General features: G+C 35.8%; 1 protein-coding gene across 1 annotated transcript in view; it reads left to right on the top strand.

Moving 5' to 3' along the window:
- Window positions 1–12,711, top strand: part of LOC135073961 (large ribosomal subunit protein eL24) — a 138,718-nt gene that overhangs the window by 96,011 nt on the left and 29,996 nt on the right. The gene's annotated exons all lie outside the window — the stretch shown is intronic.

Genomic DNA, 12,711 nt, shown 5'->3' with positions numbered 1-12,711 from the left:
AGTACCTCAAAAATGAAAAATGAAAACCTCATTTTCGCCATTTTCTCTGTTACCTGGCCTTAAGAAATGAAACAGCGTAGTAGGCTCTTTGCTACGGTAAACTCGTAGCCTCGTAGCCGCACTACTCATTACCGTGTACCGTAGCGAAACACTAAACTCTTATTTCATCGTTGCTTTTGTTTTACCTTCCCAACACCTCTCTTCTGCTTTGGGCATATTATGGCACAAGTCAGTAGGTACTGCCTTCATGGTTTTTAATGTTTTTAAATTGGTATAGGTATTTGAAGTATTTATTACATCTTAGTTAAAAACAATAATGATAGGTACATTATACGCACTGGAATCACTGATAAAGTTAAGATATACTACAAGTTAGTAGGTATCTACGTTTTATGAAAGGTGAAAACAGAAGTAATACCTACTCTTAAATACAAAACTCAGCAATGCCAGTTTAGCGTGGCAAAAATGTTTCATTTCCTGGAAAAAATACTAATTATATCGAGTTCGAGGCAGAGATCTGTTTACAGTATTAAAAAAAATATTCAAAGGGCTTATCTCAACCGAATGGTATGCTAGATAGAACAGCTAACTCAAAATATTCCGATTAACTTATGTATTTCGTTTTTACCAACCTGTGCTACATCCTGTATTAGCGAAACATGAGGTATTAAATTTTATCACATTCAAATAAATATTCGAATTTAAATTAAACATTTCCATTTAAACATGTTCGGATTCCCAGTACCTACTCCGAATACTTTTGGCATTAAGAACAAAGGCCATTGGTGAACACGCTACGAGTCTAACATTACACGCACGTCAAATATTTCGGCGCTTCATAGCAGGTGCGATGTTGCTCCATGCATCCACGAATTGGAGGCAATATATTTTGAAGGTGAAATATTGGAATCAATCAGCGCAAACATTGGCTATTATTTTTTTTTGCAACTAACTTGTTTTATCACTAGGATTTCAAAAAGTTTAATGGATGCGTAGTGTACGAATTACGTGTTACCCAAATTTAGCCGAAATACTAAACAATTTATAATAACTGCCTATTATAACAAGATGTGAAAGAGTACCTGACTGACAGTAGCCTTTAATTTATTTTAATTTAAACACTCCAGAAGAATATTACGGATAAACGTAGGCAAAGTGTCAGGGCAACATCTAATTATCCCAAGTTGGGTAATGGAATTATGTTGGCAAAAAGTAGAGCTAGAAATTGTAATCTGGGCCCGGGCATTAGACGTAATTAGTCGTCAAACGTAACGTAATCCTGTATAAGTGTAGTACGATGCGCCACAAATCTAGCGAGTAAATCAGTTTACGCATTGTTAATCGCGCTGTCCGGCGGCGGGCGCGCCGTGGGAACCGTAATAAGGGTCGTGGCGTAAAACTTTATTGCCCGCTCCACCTCGGCCCATGAGGCGCGATTCGAAATGACGCCCATTCTCATTAACCTCGCTGCGGCTGCCTCTCCTCTCTGTAACAACAGCCGCAGTTTTTATTCCGCAAACGATAACACGCAATCGCTGTCTTAATTGCGCAAACTGAGTCCGTTTTACCCTCTGTATATTTGTATTACGTTTCTATTAATTCAACAGGCGGTTTAATAACAAACCCTTTTTGCGTTTCTTTGTATTGTTCCAAGCTTATTTTGCAGACGTTGTTGAAAATGGATTACAAATTCGACAATTAATCTTTTTAGTCAGTTTTGTAACACAAAAAAAGATTTTTAGGACATGGCATTAATTAAAAATAATATTTAGTTAATAAATAAAAGCATAATCAGTGACAGACATATTTTGATGAATTCGTAAACAAATCTAATCAGTATTAATGTTCGCAGAGCAATGGATGAGTAATTTATCAAAATCTTGTTTATTGGTCGGTCTCAGTTTTCATTAGACAAGCTCTCGAGGCGGTGTCCGGGATCGAGATCTGGTGAAGGTCGACACTTTAATCAATCACAGTGGTGTGATTCAAAATGCACGCACACGCCTCCTTGAAATATGAGAGCTCGCCCCGGGGGAACTAATGTTTTATATTCTGTCGTTGTATTGACAGTCGTGACTTATTGCCCAACGGACTGTGCGCCTCTAACTAAAAATATGCCGAAATAATTTCGTGGCATATCTTCAAATTTAAGACGAGGATTTCCTTGACATAGAGGTTAAAGTCCGACGGGACGCCGGTTTGGCACGGACAAATGCACGTTGGTCGCTTTGTAAATCATGCCTGCGTTGTGTTGTGCGCTGAAACAGCAGTGATGTAGGATGTAGGCCAAGTGCTTACTCACACGAATCTCCATAGAGCATCTACATCGGCAGCCATTACGTCAAGCTTCACGCTGAAGCGCCTACTGAAATCTTAAACCACATAGCCTTACGTTGCTAACTGTCTAATATCTAATGAAAACTATTTTTTTACTATGTCCGTAAAAACGTCTCACCAAAAACAAACTTTTAACACGTAATCATAACGAGACATCCTTGAACATTGAAATTGTAACTTAAAAATAGCACGGCCATTACAGGAGGGAAAACTATATGTGTCACACTTTTCATTATAAAAAGCCTCCCAACTAGCGCTGCGACACTATTAAAGGCGTCGTAAAAACGCCGCAGCACTTTCTTTCTCTTTATATTTTTTACGGCGCTCGGGATGCCACCTACATCATAAAAAGTGAAATATTGTGTCTCGAAGCGGATGCCCCCGCCCTTTATGAGATTAGATTGAACTGAAATCCGATAGAAAAACGAACGTTACGTATCACGCAACGTACCTTGCCCGATCCGTAAAGTTGCGGATTAGAGAATCACGCACGATACAAGAAATATTGCTCAGCTTCCTGTCGGTAAGTAATATTTCTACTTAAGTATCCGGACGGAGATTAGTTTTTTGGCCGAAGTTACTACGAAAATCCCTGATATATTCGAACTCATAAAATCACACGCGGTCAATTTTATTAAAAACGTCAATTTATTACTTTGTTGTGCAAATATTTTGAAATGTCTAAATAACAAATTCTGATGTTCACATGCACAGTGGATTAAATGTATTGTTATAAAATATTTTGCATTCGTACAAACTTGCGTTATTTCAAAATTATCACATTTACGACCCTGCATAATAAATAAAGCCTGAATTGCCAATAAACTTTACTTCACTGAACTTACTTTAAGCAAACCAAGCCATATCTTTGAAACATATTTTACGAATTACACCAAACTCATGGCTGAAAACTAATGGTGCGAGAACTGATACCTACTATCGCTCTAACCGTGCCATTTGAATAGCTGACTGAGTTTGCATAAAAGACCAAGCATTTTATTGAAAAAGTAAAGTAAAGGAACCTAACTTAAAACTCCTACACCAGTAATAAAACAAATGGTGTAGATTACAAATGATTAATGTAGTTTACTTTAAAAATATTAAAAACTACTTTTGAGTGGTTCACAGACTCATAATAAAACGTGGGTGGTAAGGAAAAATACAATATTACGGGAGCTACATTTCCCATCGGTAATATCCAGTTTTATCCACAAAAATGACGAACTTCCATTCATACTTTCATCCTCACTTAGGTCCCTTATGGGACGAATTCTCAAAAATCTTCAGAAGTAAGGCTCATTTTCGTTGTACGTACGAAGCTATGTAGGTAGATGCTACTTTGGAGCAAAAATGTAGAGTCTTATATGCTGTTGTATGTACAGAAAGTAATAAGGCCAAAACTGACATTATAAGTCAGTTATTTTAATAACCAAAATCATGTTATTGGTTTAATAGTCAAGATAAAAAAATACGGTGAAAATATCTACTTTTATAGTGATTTCGACATCGATATCTACACATAAAATTGCTATGATTTGTATACCTTATTACCTTATTACATAGATACTAGATACATAATTATATGTATTTTAATTTATTTTATCAGATCAAGCAAACAATAAACATGAAAAGTAAAGTAGGCACTTTGTAACAAAGCAATTTAATATCGGGGTAAAGCAATTCGATCAACCTGTTGTTTTGTTGAATTCTAAAGATAAGATAAATCCTCACTATAAACCCTTTCACATTATTCGGACCCCTAAAACATCACCAAAATTTACGATCCATTGCACTTTACAGTTCATTGGAAACAAATTATCTCGCTTTTAGTTTAGTCTTTAGTTCATTTGTTTCAAGCAATTTTACTTTTGAGGAAATATTTTGTATAAAAAAAAGAATCCCACGTTGTCATCACTTTAATAGTATTCAGTTTTTCAGATACTTTATGGATTAAAGGTAAGAAAAAACCGTTTAAAACTAGATCTACGAATTCGCTTTCTTTTGTCACACATATTATAGAATTATATTTACAGATATAGCAACGCAGTACGCAGGGATCAAACCACATGTACTCGTATGTGCTCTTAGTTGAGTAAACAAACGCAAATTCATTGCTTACGAGTAAGCTGGCGCGACGGCGATGTGACGGAGCACGATTCCCTGGGTAAACTTTACGTGTCAGGCAAACAGAACCACCACGATTAGGTGTATCAAATTCACTTCAATCAATTAATTTATTTTAAATATTTTTCAAATTCAGTGGTAAGTTATCACATAAACAAAAAAAAATTACGTATTAAACCTTGCAAGTAGTCTACGTTCTAACGTACCAATCCAACCGCAGCACAAAATCTTTCAGCTAGACTAAACATCGAAACATTTATGTAGAGTCACAAACAAGCTTCAGTCACCTTTCGTAGTGCGGACTCTACAGTCTGCAACCCACGTAAATTCGTTTGTAGAGGCAAGAGAACGCAGCGCATCTTGAAAGGGTACCCACAGGGCGGAGCGCGGAGCGGTCAGCCGCCCGTGCATCCGCGCTCTGATTCGTGTTCATTTAAACAGTTCACCGGTTTCAGGAGCCGAGCTCCTACCGCTGACACAAATAAAATAAAATGTCAGTCTCCGACATTTCTGCAAAACATTTATCAACCAACCGACAGCGCGCAACTTTAGGAATATTTTGGAAAAGTTACAACTTGTTCGTAAGGCATTTTCATTTCTAAAAACGGGTCGCCAATTTCTCATCATTTTTTTAAATAATTTATAATCAATTTTAATATCAAGCAAAACAAATCAAACAAAGTACATAACAAATGCATCCTTAAAAGTGTCGGTATATATTTGTTATTCAAAAGTGTTTGAAACATTTGATAAGATCTATGAAAACTGAGGGCATAAAGTGATAACAACAACGCTTGTCCTGAAGAACCTATTGATGGTTCAAATCTTTACAAACTAATAACTACATGTATATTATAATAACTTCTTTTGTTATGCCTAGGTAAATAAATGGACCTTTAAATCGTTCGAAAATTCAATCAAAATTATCTTATTTACAAATAAATTATATTCAGGCCAAATTAAAATTATATGCAAGAAAGCATTTGAAGGCGACGACTAGAGGCTGCGATTTCGTCATTCGGAGGGTAGGCACAAGCGAAGAGCCGCAGCGGAGCAAGCGACAGTAAAATTATTTACAACTTATCTTAATATTATAAAATATTTCTAATTATTAATTAAATATTTGTTCCATAAATATACTGAAATGATAAGAACAAACATTATTTAAGGTGTTGTGATTCCATGCACTATGTGTCCCTCTAACATTTACGACCAATTTTGGTAGAGTTGTGGAAATATAAATTAAGTAACTTTTTTATCAATAGGTATTTTGTACCTAACTAATTATAAGTTTCTAGTAGTGTTTATGATAAGGATGAGTTGCATGCTAAAAAAATAATAGATAAGAAAAGCATGATTTAGCTTTTCTTATGTCTTGAGGTAAGTAATCGTAAGATCGTCGGCGACATAGCGGCACATCTGCGACTTGGCCCGTTCATTTGAAGCTAGAGCGACTACAAAATACTCCATTAGAGCGCAGCTGTCGTGCGAATTCGTAATTGGCAGGCCCTATAAATATTTCAGCCATGCAACCCTATGTTTAGCTAATTCGAACCGGCTCTACGATCAACGCGTGACTCAATTAAGCCTGATTTCATAAATAAAATGGTTATACCATAAACAACAATTTTATGTGCTTACCTAACAAATGCTATGTAATTTTGCTGAGTCGGGTACTTTCAAAGCTAATAAACAGACCTTTTTCTTCATAAAGTTTCCGTCTTGAAACTCATCTACGCTTACAGAGGTCGAACAACTTCATATCCACTTTCTTTGTAAGAATAATAAGAAAGTATGTAAGGTGGTATAGTGGATTATAGGTAGGGAATGCATGCAAATATATGTATATAGAAGTACTGGAGAATATTATACATACTATTTTATTTTATATAGGTATATGTATAAACATTATATTCCTAATCATGATTTATTCAATCTCGTTAGTACTTTTTCATTTTCAGCAAAGATAGAACATTACAGGCGTAGATCATTAAGTCATTATGTCCTTCCATTGAAGTGAGTATATACTGAGAGAAGTTAATATTAATTAATTCCCTTAAATCAAAACAACATTACTCCGGAGTCTCCCATGGTTCACTTTAAATTTAATTGTGGAGGGAGCGAGAAGCAGAAATAAATTGCCCAAGAAAATTTGAAGCGGGAAGACATTCCAGCATCCAGCGCGATCTTTAGTTTAGAAACAAGTAAATAACGTTAAAAAAGAGCCTCGTTTACGGGTTTAATTTCTCGGAAGCCGTAATAACGGGAAACTATCACAAGGTTTAATAAAAACTTAAAGAAAAAAGGATTAACAAATAATAAAATTTTACCGTTCTAAAAATAGGTGTTCTACAATGTCAGCTAAAGATATTTTTAAGTAGGCCATGGAAGTAATTTTACACGAATTATGTAGGTATACCCATTAACGTAGGTGTTTATTGTTCACCCAAATTGTATCCCTAAAATAGAAAGGTGGAATTTAATTTATTATGACTTTTCAGTCCCATGTGGCCCATAGCGTAGGGGGTCAAACAATGCATGGAATAACACCACAGGATTGTTCAATGCGTCCATAGATTACTTTTTCAAATATGTTTGGCAGGATACATATGGGAACGATTGCCTGAGTCACATCGATTTCAATCGTATTATACAGGCCTGTATGGTTATACTTGTGGTTACTCCAAATATAAAATTAGATAATGCCTTTCAAGTAACATCAATCAGCTTTTATTAGAGACTTCAAAGGTCTATTCTATTTTGAAAATAAGAACCTGAGATAATGTAATAATGCCTCTACATTTTGTGTGTCTTCTTCGCCTCTTATATGATTTCTCACTACAAAACAATGGTTTTTCAGCTATTACAACTCAAAAGCCCATTATTTCAGACTGCTCGTAAAATAATCGAAAAGGCCATTTTTTGTTATTCCGAGATATATTTATTCTTTTGTTATACTTTGATCAAAGAGGAGAATTCAATATAGAGCAGTTGACTAACGTTGACCCTCGTGCATTCCATTTCCGGACCCCTACCCCATAATAAGGTCTAAAATACCAATCGTAGGTATTCCACCTAATATTTGTTAGTAAATCAATAATATTTCAGATAGGCCAAATTTCAAACATTGCAATGACGGGAACTGGGACATTCTCTATCATTTGGACCATTATACACTCGACAGCAAATAAATCGCACCACCCGCGACGCGAACTTTAAAGATTTTCTTTTGACACAATAATGGTGCCCCAACAATATTGGTGTTATTTGAAAGCCCAATAAATATCCTTAAAGAAAAACCCTTTAATTTCTTAATAAATGATTAACATATACCATAAATGTGACTTGAAAAAAGACCTCACTTTGGGCTCACCTCTGGGATCAATTAGACCAAATTTTATGGTTATAAAACCAAATAATGATCACACATGTCCTTTTAACAGATGGATAGCGATTAATCCCAACTTAACAGTTTTATAGCCATAAAAGTTGGCTCAAGCGTAACTATCTATTTTTTGAAGAAGTGACTCTGGATCCTTCTAAAGAAACATTTTTGGGAGAAAAACCTTTCCTATAATGAAATGAAGTTTAGAACTAGGCTTTTGAATGGTACCAATATTGGTGTGAAGTGGGGATGCATACGTTTGAAAGTGCTTGTCGCGGGTGGTGCGATTTATTTGCTGTCGAGTGTAGTTTCTTGAGATAATACTACACACCTACCTCGTTCAACATAATGAATATTTCCACAACAAGACAAACTCATTATTCTCGCTTTTTTAAATCAAAGAATAAGTGATCTTTTCTTGGAATGAGATCAAGTACCAATTTACACTACATCTAGAATAGATTCAAGCATGAAATTAATTGGTCTAGGTACCTATTGAAATTCTACCAATCACAAGCTTGAAATTGAGTTTCAATCAATAGTTTTGAGAGTCATATCATATTACGGCTTTAGTCTATACTACTACTAGGTGCCTACTTGTAGACAATTATTATTCCTCAAATACCTACATTTCGCAAGAAATTCATATAGTTATGTACTTAAGTACAAGTACGAGATCTATTCTACTTGAGATTCTACCGATATTGTCCAGTTAACAAGTCAGGCGTAGGTTTAACTAACTTTCCACAAAGATCGTTTTAATAAATATCTAATTAAAGTTTTGTTCGACATCTTAGCGAATAGGACGTTGGAATTATTTCGTAAGAAGACAAAAATGGGTGAGCAGAAAAAGGTCCGGAGTAATAGAGCCTGCGGCCCGGGGCCGGTGCTCTTGACAGCCAGCTCTGTTTCTGTATAGCAATGAGAGGCAGAATCTCCAATTATCAGGAGAACAAAAAAACTTACAGATACTTATTGTAACTATATTTTTAACAGTGTTCAATTCAAGAGTCTCTACACAGCGACACGGCCGGACCCGTTTTACTATCAGAGTACTCATATGTATTAACACACAGCTGAACTACATAATACCTACTCCTAAACACATTTTCATGATGGATAAACTACAGACAGAGACATTTTCGATCCGTGATCTCGTACATAAACGGTTTCGTGTAAGTACCTACCGAAATTATTTCTCTGAATAGGTCATCTAAGTATTTCGTTATGTGAATAAGATGGGCAGATAGATTTGGAAATCTTCAACCCAGCAGTGATGTAATAACGCATATATAGCTAGGTAAAAAAGGTCTGGGCTGACCCATTTTTTCCCGCCCGTATTACCATGATAGAAGGATAGTTAGCCATGATGACAAACTTCTACGGTGACTCGTAAAATACCTGGTGTCTACCACGTTGTTACAACTCCCAACGATTATGTAGGCACTTAACATAACAGAGGTATATAAAAACCAAAATGAGGTAGAAGGAAAGAAGAAAGGGCCTTCCTTTTCTGTTTCTTACAGCTCTATTAAAACAAATCTCATAGTGGATGCGAACTCGTGTGATAGCTTCGATAGGTACTAAATGACAATCGCATTCATGAGCAAGGTTGTATGGACTTCAGTATCATTAGCAACACATACATACGTGGCCTTAGTATTTTGTGAAATCATTGTTCGAGGACTGACGCGACTAATTGCTCGGCGTCGGTAGCACGTGCCGGCTGCGATTGACAGCTGGCTGCGATCACCGCTAATTAGTATTGAACAAATACCTCTTGTAGATATCTGCCTATAACAAATTTTCTTTATTATCATTTATGTCTCCACAGCACAGAAGAAGAATGAAATTTGGTCAAGAAAAATGACACCGTAAAAAAATATTTTTTACATGTTTCAAGCGCATAATTCCGTTCGTAGAATGATTAAAATACATGTGTATTATTTTAATCAAAATCTCGACAGTCACCCGAGCTGCGCTACAATATGGGAGCCGAATCCAACTGGTCGTAAATCATTCATCCGTCCGTAGGCCCCTGTACACAACATTATATTGACCCTAGTTTTAACCCTCAACATTACGACTAAATTATGAGTCCAATACTTGCCCTAGCCTAACATGGCTGATTCAGAGGGGTGCCTTTGGACAATCGTGAAATAAGATTAAGAATAATCCTACAATATTATAAATGCGAAAGTTTGGATGTCTGGATGTTTGTTACTCTTTTACGCAAAAACTACTGAACGGATTTTGACGAAACTTAACAGTAATGTTTATAACCCAGAATAACATATAGGCCATAATTTATGATGATCTGTGACAAACTAAATTTCACGCGGGTGAAGCCGCGGGCAAAAGCTAGTAGACATATAAAACCAATAGGTATTTCATTCAGTCTTCAAATTACCTATTTTATCCCATACTTTCCGTACCGTACCATCTGTAAAAATGATACCCAACTTTGTAGACGCTTATAAAAAGCAAATAAAAAATAACAGCACCAAATACATACTACCCATCACTAGTAAATACCTATCCACCCTTTCCATTCGCCGTCCCCAACGATAAAACTCGCAACAAGCCCGAACTGTTACACAAACGGAAATAAACAAACATGGAATCTATAAGTAGAGCGCTAGGAACTCGAAAACCGGATGCGGTTTGAAGGAATTAATTATTATCGGGCCAATGTTCCAATCGAACGCCCCCGGCGCCGCCGTCGGTGGCGGAAATTTATTTCAAACGTCATTTCAAAATGCAAACCTCCCGCGTCGCGCCGGAATGCGAGAAAAATGATAATTTCCGCAACTTCCAACCCCCAACCCTCTACGACTTAACCTGGCGGTAATCATTATTGTTATTCATGTGATCACGTGGTCAAGGTACCTAATTAATGTAGACAGACCACACTCGTCTGCGATAATAACCTCAGCTGATTTAATTAAGATTGGCTTCGGTGTTGGTGAACTATTGTTTGCTAATTGGCCATGTCAAATGGTAGGAGTAACGCCTACGTAACCACAAACATCAAACTTACAAAAATTTTGAAAAGTCAGGGATCTAACAACAATAATAAAATTAAAAGTTGGGAATTTAAATTAAAATTAAAGAATTACGTGGTTAGAGTTACCACTCAATTTCAAATAGGTCCTACATAATTCTAAAGTAGGTACGCGTAAAGGTGCGTAGACTAATTTAGTTGTTAACTGAATTTTAACTTACAACATGTGTTTACATGCCATTTAACCACTTAAAAGTTAAAATTTAGTTACCTACTTAACTTAATACGTGTAAATCAGCCTTTCAGAAATAAACCATGTTACCTGGTTTCAAAACAAAGGATAATGCTAAAAAAAAACCAGGCCCGGCGGAAATGAAACATATCCCTATTTATTACTAAAATGAGTAATTAAACACTGCATAGTTGGAATCCTCGAAATACTTTTTTTAAAGAGTGAAATTACTGTTCGAAATCTGCAGGGGTCACATTAATGTTTTTTGTAAAAAGATCATTAAATGGCTAAAATGGGTGTTTAATGTCTAGACATGTCAATCCAAGTTCTAAACTATCTTCCTACCAAGTTTCATTGAAATCAGTTCAGTCGTTCTTGTATTCATGGCAAAAGAACTTTGTAGCCGCGCCCATGTTATGAGTGTACTTATTACTTGGGTTGGGCCTGCCCTTCTGGCAGGGAGAACCCCACATAACCCACTCGCTGCCCCCGCGGCTTGTGGGTATAAAAAACAATGTATTTTACTGATGAAAAAAAAAGTGCAAAATGATTTTGATCATCCCGGATACACTCTGGAAGACGTAATCATAGACTTAGAAAACCAATAATGTGTATGATAATAAAATAATTCAATTTTCTTAGCCTTGATTTTTATTAAGTTTACCCTAAAATTGCACATTGTATTGTCGTTTATACAATAAGAGTAACGAAAGGAATATAAAAAAGCCACATTTTTTAACTCTTCAATAAAGCTCCTTACAAAAAACAAATAGCAATTTATGACATTTAAAAAAAGATTTTGATAATGCGGGGCTACTGAATATTTTGTCACATATGAATACTTAAAATCTGATTAAATCTGAGATACATTTCATTTGCGCCGGGCCTGGGTTTTTTTTCCATACTTCGTGAGCATTGTCCTGTCCTTTGATTGTTATTCATATCTTTTACCTATGCACTTCATTGCACTTACATATTATGTTATCTGCTAGATAAACTGATGACATTTTGATGGCCGTTTTTGTATCACAGCTACTTACTTACCATTGATAGGTCAAATTAAGGCTGGGTTGCACCATCTTACTTTAACTTTGACAAACGTCAAAAATTCGTCAAAATCCATACAAAAAGCACCGGTTATCGTCAAAGTTACGGTCAAAAGACAATGCCGGAAATTGGCGTCTTTTTTTTTTTCGTGCGGCCATCGACCAAACCTAGTTTTTTGATGACAAAATAGTGTAATAAACCAAACTTACTATGACATGTATACCTCTAAACTCAGTCTGAACTGAGTTACGAGCATTAGAAGTTTGATGATTTTACATACTAGATTTAAGATTTGCTTTTTGCGCGCAAGTTTTGTAAGAAATTGCAACAAAATAGTGACATTGTATGTGTAAACAAACAATACCATCCATTATAGGCTCCAGACATCAGTGTGGAGCAGAATCAGCGCAATAAAAAAATAGTGCAATATTTTGTTGCAATTTCTTACAAAACTTGCGCGCAAAAAGCAAATCTAGTATGTAAAATCATCAAACTTCTAAAGCTCGTAACTCAGTTCAGACTGAGTTGAGAGGTATACATGTTATAATAAGTTTGGTTTATTACACTATTTTGTAATCAAAA

The sequence above is a fragment of the Ostrinia nubilalis genome, chromosome 8, assembly GCF_963855985.1.
Source record: "Ostrinia nubilalis chromosome 8, ilOstNubi1.1, whole genome shotgun sequence".
NCBI classification, from domain to species: domain Eukaryota; kingdom Metazoa; phylum Arthropoda; class Insecta; order Lepidoptera; family Crambidae; genus Ostrinia; species Ostrinia nubilalis.
Note: the sequence above shows the minus strand (reverse complement) of the source record. Positions and strands in the feature narration are given on the sequence as shown.